General features: G+C 40.5%; 1 protein-coding gene across 1 annotated transcript in view; it reads right to left on the minus strand.

Annotated features, from left to right (window-relative positions):
* Window positions 1-15410, minus strand: part of errfi1a (ERBB receptor feedback inhibitor 1a) — a 42092-nt gene that overhangs the window by 18540 nt on the left and 8142 nt on the right. The window lies entirely within an intron of this gene.

Consider the following 15410-nt stretch of genomic DNA (forward strand, 5'->3'; position numbering starts at 1 on the left):
TTGTGTGGCTGACTGATTTAAGTCTAGTGTTTCATACACATACAAAACCCACACATTGTTTGTTTTACTTGTTGCCGTAGTGATAGTGGCATCTCTTAATAGTTGACCTGAATAGATGGCGTGGGGGTAGCACTGGCCGGGCACAGGCTTAATTGTTTGCTCTGCTTCCGCTCAACTTATGAGAAGAGATATGGATCAGACATACTGTAGTCTACGATAACGGAAAATCAATCCTGCCGAATAAATCATGCTGGGTATGTTTGCTTTTGGTAGCAATAAGTACACAGTGTCTTCTTTGTTAAGATTTAGTGTCAGCCGCAGATATACACATAAAGATTCAGAGCAACAGCTTTGTCTTAAATAAGACCTTTCTAGAAGTTACAGTCAAAATTAGATGGTCACTCTCTGTGCTGAGTGTATGAGTGGTAACTTTACCCAATTTGGAGGAAGGCAGGAGTGTCTGTATGTGGCATTGGGAGTCTGTTTCTGGAGTGACAGTGATGGAGAGAGACCAAAACAGATCATCCTGGGCCAGATGGGGAGGGGTGAAGGCTGAATGCTGTTTGTTTCTGGATCAACAGGCTGTTCCTTTTCTGCCCTGTTAGCTATTTCATAGGTAGAGGGATATATTACCTCCCTCTAATTGCTTTACAACCCATTGGCACCAGACCGTCTGCCTCAGGTAGGATCTGCATCTGTGTGTTCAGCAAGACTGATAGGGCACAAACTACACACAGGTCTGGAGACAGCCTTCCTAGCCTTCAAAGCTGACTGTGTTCTGAGTCAGAGGAGTAAGATACTTTATGAGTAAGTGTAGATGTGGAATCAGACGAACTTATACAATATCATCACACCTTAGAGACAACAACCTGTGCTACTGTGCTGACAATATGAACATAAATAATCTTAAGTATGAAATTACAGGGCCTCCTCACCTTTTCTCAAACTATGTTTCAAGCCATTGGCAAGAAATGTACTCTGTTGAACAAAATAAATTACAAAATAATGCAGGAAAGTCAATTAGGTTTCAAGGTTTTTGTACTTTTTAAGGCTTTTGGACTGTAAAAATGATGGTTACGTTATCAAGAAATCAAAGGGTTTCAAACAATGGCTCTTGCAGAGGGCTCAAACGTTTTGTCAGATAATCGTGGGGCAACTCTGAAGGTTTGTCATCTGTGACTGGTTGGACCTGATCTGTCACATGTATCTCTGTCCTTTCACAGAGCACAGAGGGTGGGGTTTACCCCTGGCCTGTCTGTGCTGAAGTGTAAAAAAATGATTTACACTGAACATTCATATTTTTTGTGTTTTGGAAAAAAAAAACCCAGCACAGCATCTCCTCTGTTTCTCAAAAGAAATGGGTAAAATATCGAACTCGTGCAGATTGTGTAACTAGTAAAATTATATTACTAAAACTATAATGTTGCTACTTACTTTTTATATCAACAGGCTTCTGAGAGAGGAGGTCCGACAATACACTTACCAGCCTGTAGTTTATAAAGGTGTCACATGTACGTATTTCTAGCAGCTGTGTTACACTTTATCTTCACCATCTTTGATGCATGACTTAGATCCCCACTGCATGCATTCACTGACGAAAGGAAAAGCAGGTCAGCATATTGTGCAACCTATTGGCACTGAGATTGTTGTGTGCTCCAGGTCATGTAAGTAAATGTATGCATACACATATGCAAAACTGCATTTATTAATCTGAGTGCGCATACGTGTGCATCACGGATTCTGTGTCCATGTACATGCTGGATTTTTGTCTCACTGGAAAACTTGTTTCATTTGACAGATTTTGTAGATTGAAGTACTACTGAGTGACTCAAACTTTGCCTCTCTCTACACTGAGCATGCATTTAAAGAAAAAGAAAAAAAAAAGAAACTTGAAACGTCAAACAGGAAAGTCAGGATTTATGAAAGCAGAAAAATGTGTGGCTGCAAGGTTAACCCAACGTTGTACCAGAGAAAACATACATACTGATCTCAAACTGAGCACCTCCTTTCATGTTACCCATCATCGCCCACCTCCTAACCTCTGGACATGAGTACATGTGTTTCCACCACCTGTGCATCTGTGCACATACATGTGCACTGCAGACTCTGTGTGTGTCAAATGGCCACGGTTTACAAACAGAGTCTGTATCCCGTTACCGGACACCGGAGCTATTCTGGCCTCCTCTTCCGATGCACACCATCCTAGTGTCCGGTCTCCATGTGGAAGTCTGCAAGCCAAGGTCACCGGGTCACATTCCTCCAGCGCTTTGGCATTCTGCCCCAGGGTTCAAGTAGTGTGGAAGTGTGTGTGTGCCTGTGTAGTGTGTGTGCGTGTATGTGTGCATGAGTTGTTTGTCTTTCATGCCACAAACTGCATTCTGTTAGAGGAGAAGCACTGCCAGAAAGTTCTGCACATGGTGACAGATAGAGGTGCACACACATACACACACGGAGGTTGTATTTGAAATATAGAGCTGTAAAAGGACATGTTATACAGGAATGTGATTAATGTGGCTGTCTCCAGTCCTCCTGGCTGGCTGGGAGGTGAGCACTATGAGAAACTGCTGTTTGCTCCGGGGTGGACAGTGATCCTTCAGGATCAATTGCGGATAGACATATTTTAAGTCTATCTGGTTGATTTAGATTCTGTGTGCTTGACACTTGAGAACACCAGCGGAAGTGAGGAAATTCAGTACAGCACTATAGTGTGAGAAATTCAACACAGTTTGGAAACTAATCTAGTCACAGAGATCCACCAGAGGCAGAGACTTAAGAAATAAACATGTTTTTTTATGCAGGGAGCAGGACTACTCTGTAATTAACCAATTTCAGAGGTTTTTTAAAAAGAAGTTAAGACATGGTAAATCATCTTTAGGTACCACTTGTGGTGAAAGAAGTACTCAGATCCTTTACTTAAAAAAGCATTTATATAGCCAGTTGGGTTAGAGCTAACTTTAACTACCTGGTATACTGATGTATACAGTTTAATCATATTTTATAAGATGGTCATTTATTCTTATTCTTTAAAATATAGATGATACATAAATGATACATAAATGTAGTGGAGCAAAAAATGCAATATTTGACTTTGAAATATATTAAATTCAAAGTAATGAAATAGGAGAAAGTGGAAATGCTCAATTAAAGTGCCACAAATGTACTTCAGTATAGTACTTGAGTAAGTGTCATTCCACCACTGGCTACCAGCTTGAGATCTTGGTATTCACCATTAATGCCAAATCAGCAACACTTCAACTTGATATACATGCGGTATGAGAAGTGAGTCTTTCCTCTGAAGTAACACATTTGTTTTGATAGCCCTGTGAGGGAGAAGAGGCCCAGGTAATCCCAGGATGAAAGATACCTTGTCCTGGTCTTGTCTTCTTCCCTGGCCAGCATCTAGAGATGATGAGCCCACAGAGAAAAGACACACACACACACACACTCCCTGTCTGTCTGGACAGGGTGGGACGAGGAGCGTGGGAGGCCAAGACAAAGCCTTTTCTCCTGCAACAACTGTGATTACATGACAACACCAGTCACTCACTAACATGAGACGCATCTGATTGCCACAGACAGACGAGCAGTGCCGTGAGGGTTCTTGTTGGGTAACTCGCTAATTTCAGTGGAAGGATCTGTGTTCCCTCCAGGAAATAGTGATTTTGCGATCACAATAATTAATGCAAATTCAAGGAATCTCTTCAATATTTGCAAGAGCTTGCGTTAAGCTAACTCCGGTGCAGTGCATATTTTTTATGTTAAAAACTGTACACTGCCCCAACAAATAAATACAATCAATCAATCAATTTTGCTAAATTGCTACAACTTTTCCGCACAAAATGGCCAAATCAACAGACTGCTTGTGATTGGGACCAGTTGTCGCATTTTATGTAATGGTGACTTACGTCAACAAAGCACAAATTCAGCAAGGATTCAGACGTGTATTCGGGTGGGAGATGGACAAATATCACCTGCCAACAAAAATTACTGCCATAGACCATGCAAAAAAAGTTCCCAAATGCAAAACAATTCCCAAATGTTTTGTACGACAGTGGAGGGAAACTGCGGAGGGCCGTTGATCGACCACAAGTGGAAACTTTCACTGGACAGTGAGTTTTCTACTGCAAAGCAATTTTTGCAAAATCAAGCATTTTTGGCCACAATAATCACAAAAAAATCAAAATCCTATGGGAAACCTCTGCTACTAAATCTTCTGTTCTTTTACCTCTAGTGCGGCAACAATGGGTGTTTGGTTTAGAGCTACATGGACAAACACATTTTTATCTAATTAAAAAGGGCTTATCTGCCCTACATTGTGCATTTTGGGACATCTAACTCAGCTTGTCAGGCTCAGCCCCACTTTTAACTAAACATAGCATGTTAGCATGTCCTCCGTTAGCAAGATAATTACTGGTTAATATGCTGATGTTACATGTCAACATGCCAGCATGTTGTGAGTATGTTATAATTTTTAACTATGTAATAGGCCTATGAATTTAGCATTTTCAAAATTATAATGTTACCACCATACTAACCAACAATTAGCAATATAGCATGTAGCATGTAATGTTTTCCATGATAGCATGATGAAATGCTAATGTTTTACATGTTAGGGTAATTCTAACATTAGCATATTAGCACATATTAACTACTATGTTGGCATTAATACCAAAAGCCTTAAAAAGTTTAGAAGAACTGGGTGATCAATCCCATCATTTCACCTCAGTTTTCTGTAATTTCCTCAGAATGCACAAATACTTCTAATACTAACGGCAGCAATGCATGAAATAGCATATTTTAGCAGCTTGAGATTGTCTGCTGTTGATGTTTTACTCACAACAGGAAAGTGAAGCCTGAACCCAAACAAGGCCATACCCCAAAACTTCTTGGAGTTCTGTTCCCTGAAATTCCAAGAGTCCTGCCGGAAATCCGACATGAGGCAACAGGCCGCCCCCCTGAAAGGGTCGCAGAGTGTGAATAAGTCCACAGAACGAACATGGCCGAGGCTGACAGACGGACTGAGTCAGCGCCACATTCCAGTGGAGTCAACCATCCACTTTACCCTCAGCACACGCACCCCTCTGCACACACACACGCACATGCATCACCTCTTTACTCTATTTTTCTCTTGCTAATACATACTGTACTCTATACAGGTGTAATGGGTTTATACTGTTCCACTTTACCCTAACACCACATTACTCATGACTAATCACAAGTACATACTACTCAGTCTGTCGTGTGCACATATACACTGTTTGCCCAACACACATGACTATTTTCATAACTGCCTCAATCTTATTGCTACCATCCAAATGTAAACATATGAGGTTTGAGATTTGTTTTGGATATGAAGTTGAATAGTAGCTCCTCCCTTTCTTTTTTCCACTGTAGCCTCCTGGTTTGTCCACTCAGCTGGAAAACTCACTCACACACACACACACACACACACACACACACACACACACACATAGCTCAAGCCAGGGGGCAAAAGCAAGTATAAGAGAGCTGGGTGGTTTGCTCTCTCACATACTGACCTCATAAACACCAGCCATACGGGAGTAAGCAGGAGAGGCTGACTGCTCACCTCTGACAGAGCGACCTGGCATTAATGTAAAATGTGGACAGTCAGTACAGTATATCCCACGCAGCTGCTAATGGATGTCTGGATGCTGGGCTGCCAACCATCCTGCCCTGATTCCTCTGCTCACAGACTAATCCTTCAATCAGTCAGTACTGCAGGGATTAACATGTAGCAGAGTTTTATCAACTGCAAGAACTCAATGTGTCTTTGTAATTAAAGTTAAGCTACACTACATGGCCAAAAATATATGGACACCTGAACATATGTGATAGTTGAACATGAACACTGTTGTCAAAGATATGTAGAAAAGTGTGTCCATATACTTTTGGACATTTTAGTGCACTCAAATCTCTCTCTGTCTCTTTCTATTGCTTTCTTGCTTAAAGTGAATTTAAGTTTAAAAATTCAAAAGTGAATGAATATTGATTTAAACTGACTTTAGAAAAAACTCACGCACAAGTATGTAAGTATATAACAATCAAGATATCAAAGAAAAGTGCTTTAAATATGTAACTGCAACAACCTTACATCAAACTTTTTTAATGTCAATAAAAAAAGACCAATCATTTTTTTTATGTGTAGGCACATGTGAGTTACCAATAGGCATTAATAATAATAATAATAATAATAATAATAAATAAATAGTCAATGGCTACAGAATGATAAAAATAAAATAAACAATGTAGATCAAGTAGATCAGTCAGTGTCCGTCTCATTGTTCTCGCTGTCTTTCTCTTCCCACAGTGTGGAACAGTGCAGAGCTGTTCCGCTGAGCCGTAAAGGTGTGTGATTAACTCTGCATGAGTCAGATACAGGTGTTTTGCAATTTAAGGGAGGCCTCTAACACCACCCCCTTCCCCAGGTTTTTTAGGTTTATAGTCGTGAGGCAGCCTGCATCTTCACACGCAAGCTGGCTGTCAGTCAGGAGGGGCTGCGGCACACAGGTTATCATTCATCACGCTGGAGACAGTTGGAGGGGTCTGCAGCTGGGGTGTCTGTGTTTACACGTTGACAGATTTAGACCAGGCTTAGATATGACTGATCTCTCTCATGGGAGGAAAGTTGATAGCAGACACAGGTAGAGTTTGCACTTACTATGGTTAAGGATAACAGCCGCTGATAAAGGTTGTATTAAGCACCATAACAGAGAAACAGAGAGTTAAATCTAGGTCTTCAGATAAGATAAACAGACTCTTGAGGATCTAAAGAACATCCTGCAGACTAACAGGTCATTCTTCCTAATTTAGGCTTAAGTAGTTTGAACAGAGCCTGGGGTCCTCAGTCCAATCCAGAGCCCTGCCCTGTATCACAGTACTAGCTTGTCATCATGACGGCTATTACCAATGCATGATAATGGTGACGACTGTTATTGTCACCTGCCTGGAGTAATGCAATGTGGATTTTCCTGTAAGGTCACCAGAGTGACGCAAAACCCGTGTCTCAAGAGCACAAACTGAGTCATCTATCCAAATAAAATACAATATAACTGGTGTGAGTGCAGCACTTTCAGATGTCTGTCACGTTGAATTTGAAACAGAGTGTCGCCAAACCTGGTATATACTGTGTATGATAGACAGATAGACAGATCCCCCTTCTCCGGTTTTCAGTTTTTGTAGATGTCCTGTTTTAGGTCATATATTGTTCCACTTTGTAATATTATGATGGCTCACAGCAAGAAGTTCCTTCAGATCTGACCAGGTTTAACTGGGGTGTTTATGTGTAGAGTTTACATGATCTCCTCATGTGGGTTTCCACTTTTCCTCCAACAGGTCAGATGACCCATATATGTATAGTATACTGTATTACACCTTCCACGATTCGCAATATGTATAAACAAATAGGACAGTCGACATCTTAAAGGACAGGTTTGTATTTTTTCAAGTCTTGCTTATGCTCATGTGGCAATACTGTATATTGTGTACATGTGTGAAAGACACATGCATGTATGAGTTGCTGTAATTGATCCTTTTCTCCATTGTGGCTCTGAAGTGATCACTTCTTAGAAACACTCTGGTGTGACAGATGGGAGACAAAATCCATAGTCCCTGTTCTGTGCAAAAATGCATTAAGCTACTAAAATTCCCTCCTTGTGTTACTAGCTGTAAGCAAACGCTCCTGGGAAATGTTGTACTCAAAAGACTGTAACTTTGCAAGATATTTATTTGACTGACCGCTGAAGCCTCGTAGTAACTTCAGCTGAACTTTAGAACATATTTTTGTACAGAACAAGCAGACTGGATTTTGTCCCCCATCACTTACACTGGAGTCGAATTAGGAAGGGGTGTCTTCACTGCCAGTATGAACATGCAGGACAATTACAGCGAACCTTTTCAAAGTACACTTGAGTATTGTTCTTAGACAGACTTCTCCCTTCTTCTTCTCTCCCACATGGCTGCGCTAAGGCTGGCGGCACTAAAAATAATTGAAATAGTGATACACTGTCAAGCAGCCTTAATGAGCAGCTGGAAACTGACTACAGAGGTACTGCCTTCATCTGCAACTCATCAGTGAATGCTGGAAAATGCAGGCCAGTGATGGAGTGATAACAGTAATGTGAAGCCTCTAGTTAAACGACGCTATGGGGTTAATTGCTTTTCTCACTGATGAGCAGGTAACTAGCAGCCGGTGTTTGCATTCATGTTTAAAAGATGCGGCATGTCTGGCAAAAATCTATTAAAAAATCTAAATGGCTTTTTTTGAATTTAGAGAAAAACATTCAACATATCTCAAGTATGCATTTCATCCTGCCACTTCTCAAAAACTAATGAAATCCTCAAAAAAGGTTGACACAGAATTATTCTACTCTCATTCTTTCTGGTGCATTGTATGATTTCAATGAACTTTGTAGTGTACTTTTTTCAATACAAGTGGCAAAACTACCCTACAACATCAGATATACAGGCACTGACCAGGAAAATGCAACTGAAAGCACAAGCTCTACCTCTTTCACTTAATGATGAAATCTGTCTTTATACTCGCTGTGTGAACCATGAAAAGGACTATGACTGGAGACAGAGTCAGGTTCCCTGAAATGACTGGGCATGTGGGCTGAGGCAGCTCCTAACCTGTGCTTAGGAGAACAGACACCCCGAGGGTCGGACTGTGGCAGCTGGTATGTTTCTAAAAACAGGCAACCCCCCCTCCCACCTCAACCCTTCCTCCTCCTACTCCTCCTCCTCTTCTGTTCTTCATAGCAGATGCTGAGCTCTGTCTGTCTTCAGAAGGAAGCAATTATTGAGTCAGAGGGAAAGACGCACCTCCTTTTAATAAACCCGCATCAAATCATCCGATGACTGACAGCCTCAGAGCATGACTCACGTGTTGGACGGAAACGGAGAGTGAAAAGGTTCAACAATGACAGAAAGAAAACTGAATTAGAGGTCTTAAGAGAGTCATGCTGTCGGGCCAGAGCTTTAGGCAAGAGACTTCCCAAACCTCCTCCTTTATTTCTCTCCTCATAAACAGCATTACCCTCCTCCACAGTATCCTCTATTACTACCTCTCTTGTCTGTCTAGCTGCTCTCCTTTCTCTCTTCTCTCTCTTTCTGTCTGACTCTGCATATGACTCTTATCCTCTGTCCTGTGGCAGCTCAGCCTCTTACATAAGGTTGACCTGGTAAAATTCCACAGTACTCGCTTGCTCCCTGCTCCTCTAACTTCCAAGTGTTTCACCCTGTAGCGACAACAATTTCTTACTGTTCAAATCCAGCCGCCCACTCATAGGATGTTTCTCCAGCTGCTCACAAACAGGCTACCTAACTTCAAATGAGGCTTGAAAAAGAGAGGTTTTACCTTTAAGAGAGTCCATCATCTGAAAACACTGTGCGTCATTGTTGTGAGTGGTTTTGTATCTCACTCTGGAGCATCTCCTAAAGCTACTCATGTGAACGGGGAACGCTTTGGCTGCCATTGATCTGAAGAACATGAAAAAGCACTTTTATCTGTAGGGAAATTTATAGTTATCTTTGGCTAAATGTGCATATAATGAGCATCAGATGCTGGATTTGATATAGCAGTATAGTACTATTTTTATCTGTCCTATTAAAAAATAATTGATTACTACAAGTAAAATAGAATAAAAACAAAAAAGGAACAAAAACTATCATTATTAACAAAAAAATATTATGTCCTCATACAAAATAATCTGTTTAAACATTTTTAGCACATCTCCACCCCAATGCACCACATCATCTTTTCAGTATTTAATTGCTGTGCAAATTAAATCAAATTAGATTGTAGGAAATGTCTCATACCACCAGTTCCAGCAGGTAAAAACCACAGGAGGAGAGCAGTCTAACTCAGAGATCACAGATAACTCGTCTGATGAGTCACAGAGCAGAGGATGACAGATGAGACCTATCAGTTAGCTTTGGGATGTAACACAACACCACGACACGAGTGCGCACACACACACACACACACACACACACACACACACAGTCAAACATGACAGATATAAAGTCAAGAATAAATTGCTTTCTGCTCCATTACTTATGTCCATTTGAAATCCAAAGGGTCAACAGAGTGTAACATCAATAAAATGGATCAGTTACAGACATCCTGACTCATGCAATTTGCCAACAGACTGTGTTGTCTCAAAGAAAGAACACTTACGCAAAGTACTGTGACATCTCTGTAGTAATTTCTTTGTGGTCACCATAGATATAAAACACCAGATGCTTCATGTCATAGTGATTTGCCATTCTGGGATGGAACCATATGGCAGCCATCTTACCTGGGTCCAGTTTTTAACTTGCTGTAATTTGAACCTATGGTGAAAGAGGCTTATGTTGTCCTTATAATCTTTGTATTTTTCTACCAATACTGATTTTTATTCAAAGTAATGACCGTAAGACAAGTGCGCCTGAACCAAAACAAAAACAAAACAAACAAAAAAAACTGTGATTCTGGTAGAATTTTGATTATTACAGGTCCAAGAGAACAAATCATGCTTTCAATCATGAAGATAATCTCGAAATTGTGCATTTATATTGCAGACGATGATTTTATCAATTTTGCCTGAACTCAATATGTGAGAACTGTGGTTTGGTATTGTGAATGACTAATATTCTACATTAATCAATACTTTTCATGTAGAAATCCTAAATAGATTCAGCATTATGACCTATATTGGCAGGCAATTAAAATGAGAAACACAAGAGAGAAACCCACCTACTGTAATATATTAATATATTGATTGCCATAAATTGCACATAAGGCAAGATAACACACTAAGCTAACAGATCAATGCTGTTGAGAGCTTGCAATCAGCAATAAGTTTGACTTAGAACTCAGCTGGTCTGTTACTTGGAAACTAACAGTAAAGTTACCTAGTTCATTAACTTTTTGTAGTTTTAGTGGATCCGTATGTAAAAAAATAAATCTATCAACTCTATACTGATGTGTGGAAAGTAACACCAGCCTCCCTGGTCTCTTAGGTCCTTTAGTAAAGCAATTAGGTGCTGCTACAGCTGACAACCATAGTTGCTGCTCACAGGTGGCGATTGTAAACAACACCCAGGTAAGATGGTGGACGGTTATCCCATGAGTTATGACGTAACATCATATCTAGTGTTTTATATCGGTGGTCACGTCTGAAAAATCTCATCTGAATGTGTTTGTATGCTATTATCACAGTGACCTTCCTTATCAGACATCTCAATAGGTATATACGTTGATTGTATTAAACTATTGCTTTGTGCAGGTCTGACATTGGTTGTATAACACAGATCACAGGAACAAAACTTCTCACAGGTTCATTTGTCTATAATGTCGCCAAAGTTTACACAACTGTGACCTCTGGATCTCTGGACACCAAAATCAATCAATGCAGTGATGTAAGAATTCAAGGTCTGCGATTAGTCTTTAACTCACCTCTCCCCCTCCAACTTTCTGCCCTCACAATCTGAATAAATCATGAAATATGTCCAACACTGAAAATAGGAATGCTTATTTTTGTGTGACAGCTATGCAAGTCAGCCGTTTGCTGATCCCTTTTCAGTTCATTTCGTAACACAGTATGAGCCTCCAGCACAAGGTAAAACACTTTCTTACTCAAATTATTCAACAAGCTCATAAAATTCCTACTGCCCAAAGCCCATGGGCCACCGTGAGTCAGTCATTCACTGCTGTGTAAGTAGCAGAGCAGACTGGCATAGATCAAGCCAAACACTCTTGTCCCCAATTTGAACTGTAAATGGTTTTCAGAGTTGAACAGCAAAGAGTTTTTTTCCCTGACCTGCAGGTTAGTTAATCCAGAGTGCAAACATTATTGCTCCAGTCCTTGGACAGTGCTAACATGGTTCTAAGAATCAGGTTAATTTGTAGATATTTTTTGTTGAATTTTATCAAAGTTTTCTCACTGCTGTGTTCAGCAAAATTTTGTAACTGTGAATAAACCTCTATTGCAAACTAAGATTGCAAAATAAGTTACAAAATAAATTTAAGCTGTGGCTGGTGTAAAACAAAGCAAAAGCCTAAATAGTAAACTTACTGAAAGTAGACTAAAACAATGCACAAATATGTGCACCTTTGTTTATATATCTCTGCTTATGTGGATGTATGTACAAATTCAAGTTGCAACACACTTGTGAGCCACACACACACACACACACACACACACAGGTTAAAGACACGAAGAAGAACAAGTTTTACTGCTGGAAGGGGGAGGATGAATCCTTTATTTAACCCTTCAAGGTGAGGTAAAAACACCTCCTAATACGCATGTGTTCAGGCTGCGATAACATGCATAGTTTTTTTCTGCAGGAACAGTCTGATGTTGTAAACTGAGTGATGTTACACCACCACAGCTGGTTCAACCCGGACCAGCCGCCCCCGCCGTCAAGCAACAAGATCTCGTCGTTCCCACATTTTCCTCCAACATCATTGCCACAGAGCTGATCATGACAGATGGCCTCATGTCCAGCAGCACAGTTTAGTATTCTGCTGCCTGGCTGCATGGACTCGCTGGCTGGCTGTCCTCACTCTGCACAGCGAGGCTGGCTAATAATTTGTCAGCCCCTGTGGGGTATGAGGCCAGCATGTCAACAACGGGCCCAGTGTTTCTCAGGCCAGCGATGGAGATTAGAGAGCGAGGCTGATCCGGCCACTCTGCAGGCAAGGGGGGGAGCAGTGGGAGGGAAGGAGGGCAAAAGGAAGCAAGGGAGAGCGGGTGGTATTCTTGGTTCTCTCTCAGAGAGGGAATGTAGCTGAGACAGTGTTTTGCAACAGTCACAGACATTTGGGACAGATAGAGAGGGCATATCATGTTTGCCAGCCACACCACATTAACACTGGCACAAAGGATCAAAGGCACCTAACGTGCGAGAGTATCTCTTTCTTCACATCAGGACATTTATGGTGTTCCCTTGATGCAAACAACATCTATGTTGTTTCAATCTGACAGGTATTGTGCAACAATGTTCCTTCCTTTGCAGGTCATAAGGCTAACCCATGGAAATCTACAGAAAAACATGGGGGAAATGGTTTCAGGCTTGCAGGACAAAACATGTTTCTTCATAATCAAAGTGAACCAAAACATAAGAACCAAGAAAATCATTTCAGCATTTACGCAGGTTGACTCCCCTCTGTTATCAGTTGTTCAAACAGCCCTTTGCTACACAATGTACCTGCTGCCCACACAGCTGCGAGAAGCTCCACCTTCCCCTCATCTCCAGCAACACAATATGTCTCGAGTTTTCTCACCTCAGGCCTACAGCTTCCAATAACATAAATATTCTGTGTGTATGTACAAGTAAAAGCGCTGAGTGCCAGATTACAGCTGCCCTACAGGCAACAAACAGTGTGAGCGCCATAGGTGAAACCAATAAAATACACACATCTGACATCTAGTGGCTGAGCTATGGAAATGTCCACACTGATGAGCTGGTGGACTTCATATGCACCAAAATGAATAAAATGAACATACTGTACACTGTACAGTTTATATATGTAATACACAGATGAATATTCATATTTAATCACTGTAGTGGGTATCTAGCTATGTTAGCTAGCTATATTTTGGTTTTAATTTGTCCACAGAACACACTGTTAGCAGTTTTATGGGAACTATTTCCTCAGCAGAAAGCAAATTTCAATGAAAACAGTTGAGAGCAAAGCCTGTGGATTATCCAAAGTAACTGAATCACTGCTTACTGAGTTTATATTTTATTGTAATTTTTAATGCTGTAAGCACAAGTTATATTCTATTAATTCCATCATTTTGGGTGGAGGCAGAAATCTCTGAGACTCGTATCTCAAAACCTGGACAACAGCTGAGCAAACACTTCCACCTGATGTTCAAGCCTCCATCAACAAGCATTCATCCAGCCAACAAATGAAGACACCACATTCAAACTACAACATCATTGTACATTAACTGTTCTAAACAACCCAGAGAAAGATTACTTTAATGACCACCAAGCATTCCAGTGCACTAATGATACTGATTCTCCAAATGCCGGTTACTTCCTATAAAGTGTGTGTGCGTGTGTCTATCAAGTGTGTGTTTGTGTCTATGAAGTGTGTGTGCGTGTGTATGTGTGTCTATAAAGTGTGTGCCAGGCCAAAACTGTAAACAGAAAATGTGTTTGCATGTGTGTGACGTTGGTGCAGATTATCAATGAAAGTTTAGCTACAACACACGAGAAGGCAAAAGGTGAATTCATGCTTGACAAAGAAAGCTGCTCAGACATAAACAAGATGTTAATCTAAATCCACGCTCTGTACACAAGAACAGCACAAAACACTGAGCCCACATTAATCGTACACAAGATCCAGTCAGAGACATGTAAGCAGTTTTACGTGTTTCTTAAAATTAAGTGATCCTGATTGCTCAAAGAGAGGAGAGTCATACCAACTAATGGTAAAAGAATGAACTGTAGGTGGAACGAGCAGACAGGCTGTACCAAAGAAAAACAGTGTGTTTCATCACCGGTCTTCTTACGTCAAGATGTCTAACAAGATAGGCAACAGAATACCTTCTTTATGTCCCTGAACAAACCCTTCCTGGAGTTCCTCAAATCCGGCTTGTACACCTCAAAAGATACAAAAGAAAATAGTAATGGCTGCACAGAAAAGTTGCAATCACATTATGATTTAAAAGAACCCGCAGCATTGAATACTTTTATGTTTACATTTACTGTTGTAATACAGTACAAAAGATAATTGTGTGTGTTGTTCAGTGCAGAACTATTGGGGAAACTTGACATTCTGTATTGTTTCTTATGGAAAACAAGATGAAAATGCAACATCAATTAAAAAAAAACGGTGTTTTAAAAATGTCTTTTTCAAGTAACATCATGACTGAAAGACAAATACATCTAGAGAGCATTTTAAAACATCAAAACCAATGTAAGGAACATCTAGTCACAACCCAAAGTGTACTAGAATTGGACTCAAATGATTGATGAGAGACAACTAAAACGAAAAGTTGCAAGGTAACCTAGGTAATAGCTTTGCACTGTGACTTTCTTTGCTAATTTTAATCAACACATGCTAACTTATTAATCAAACTAAGATCGCATGTGTACCAAATAAGAACTCAACCTCTCCAATTAACGCTGTCTTAACATTAAACTGAAAACCAAGACTTAAATACAAATTTAACTGACGAGGGGATGAGATGCAAGCTGATAGGCTGGGGAAAGCACAGGGAGTGGGGCATGGCTAACGAGACTGATGCAGGGCAGGTGAGAACAGAAGTGTGGAGGGAAAAACAGACTGGGGACAGAGGAGGAAAAACTCAGGGCAAACGGAAAACCAAGTACCCAGAAACACAATCCTCTTATATACATATCCAATAAGCCCATCTTAGAATATACATGAA

Source organism: Thunnus thynnus, chromosome 4 (genome assembly GCF_963924715.1).
Source record: "Thunnus thynnus chromosome 4, fThuThy2.1, whole genome shotgun sequence".
NCBI lineage: Eukaryota > Metazoa > Chordata > Actinopteri > Scombriformes > Scombridae > Thunnus > Thunnus thynnus.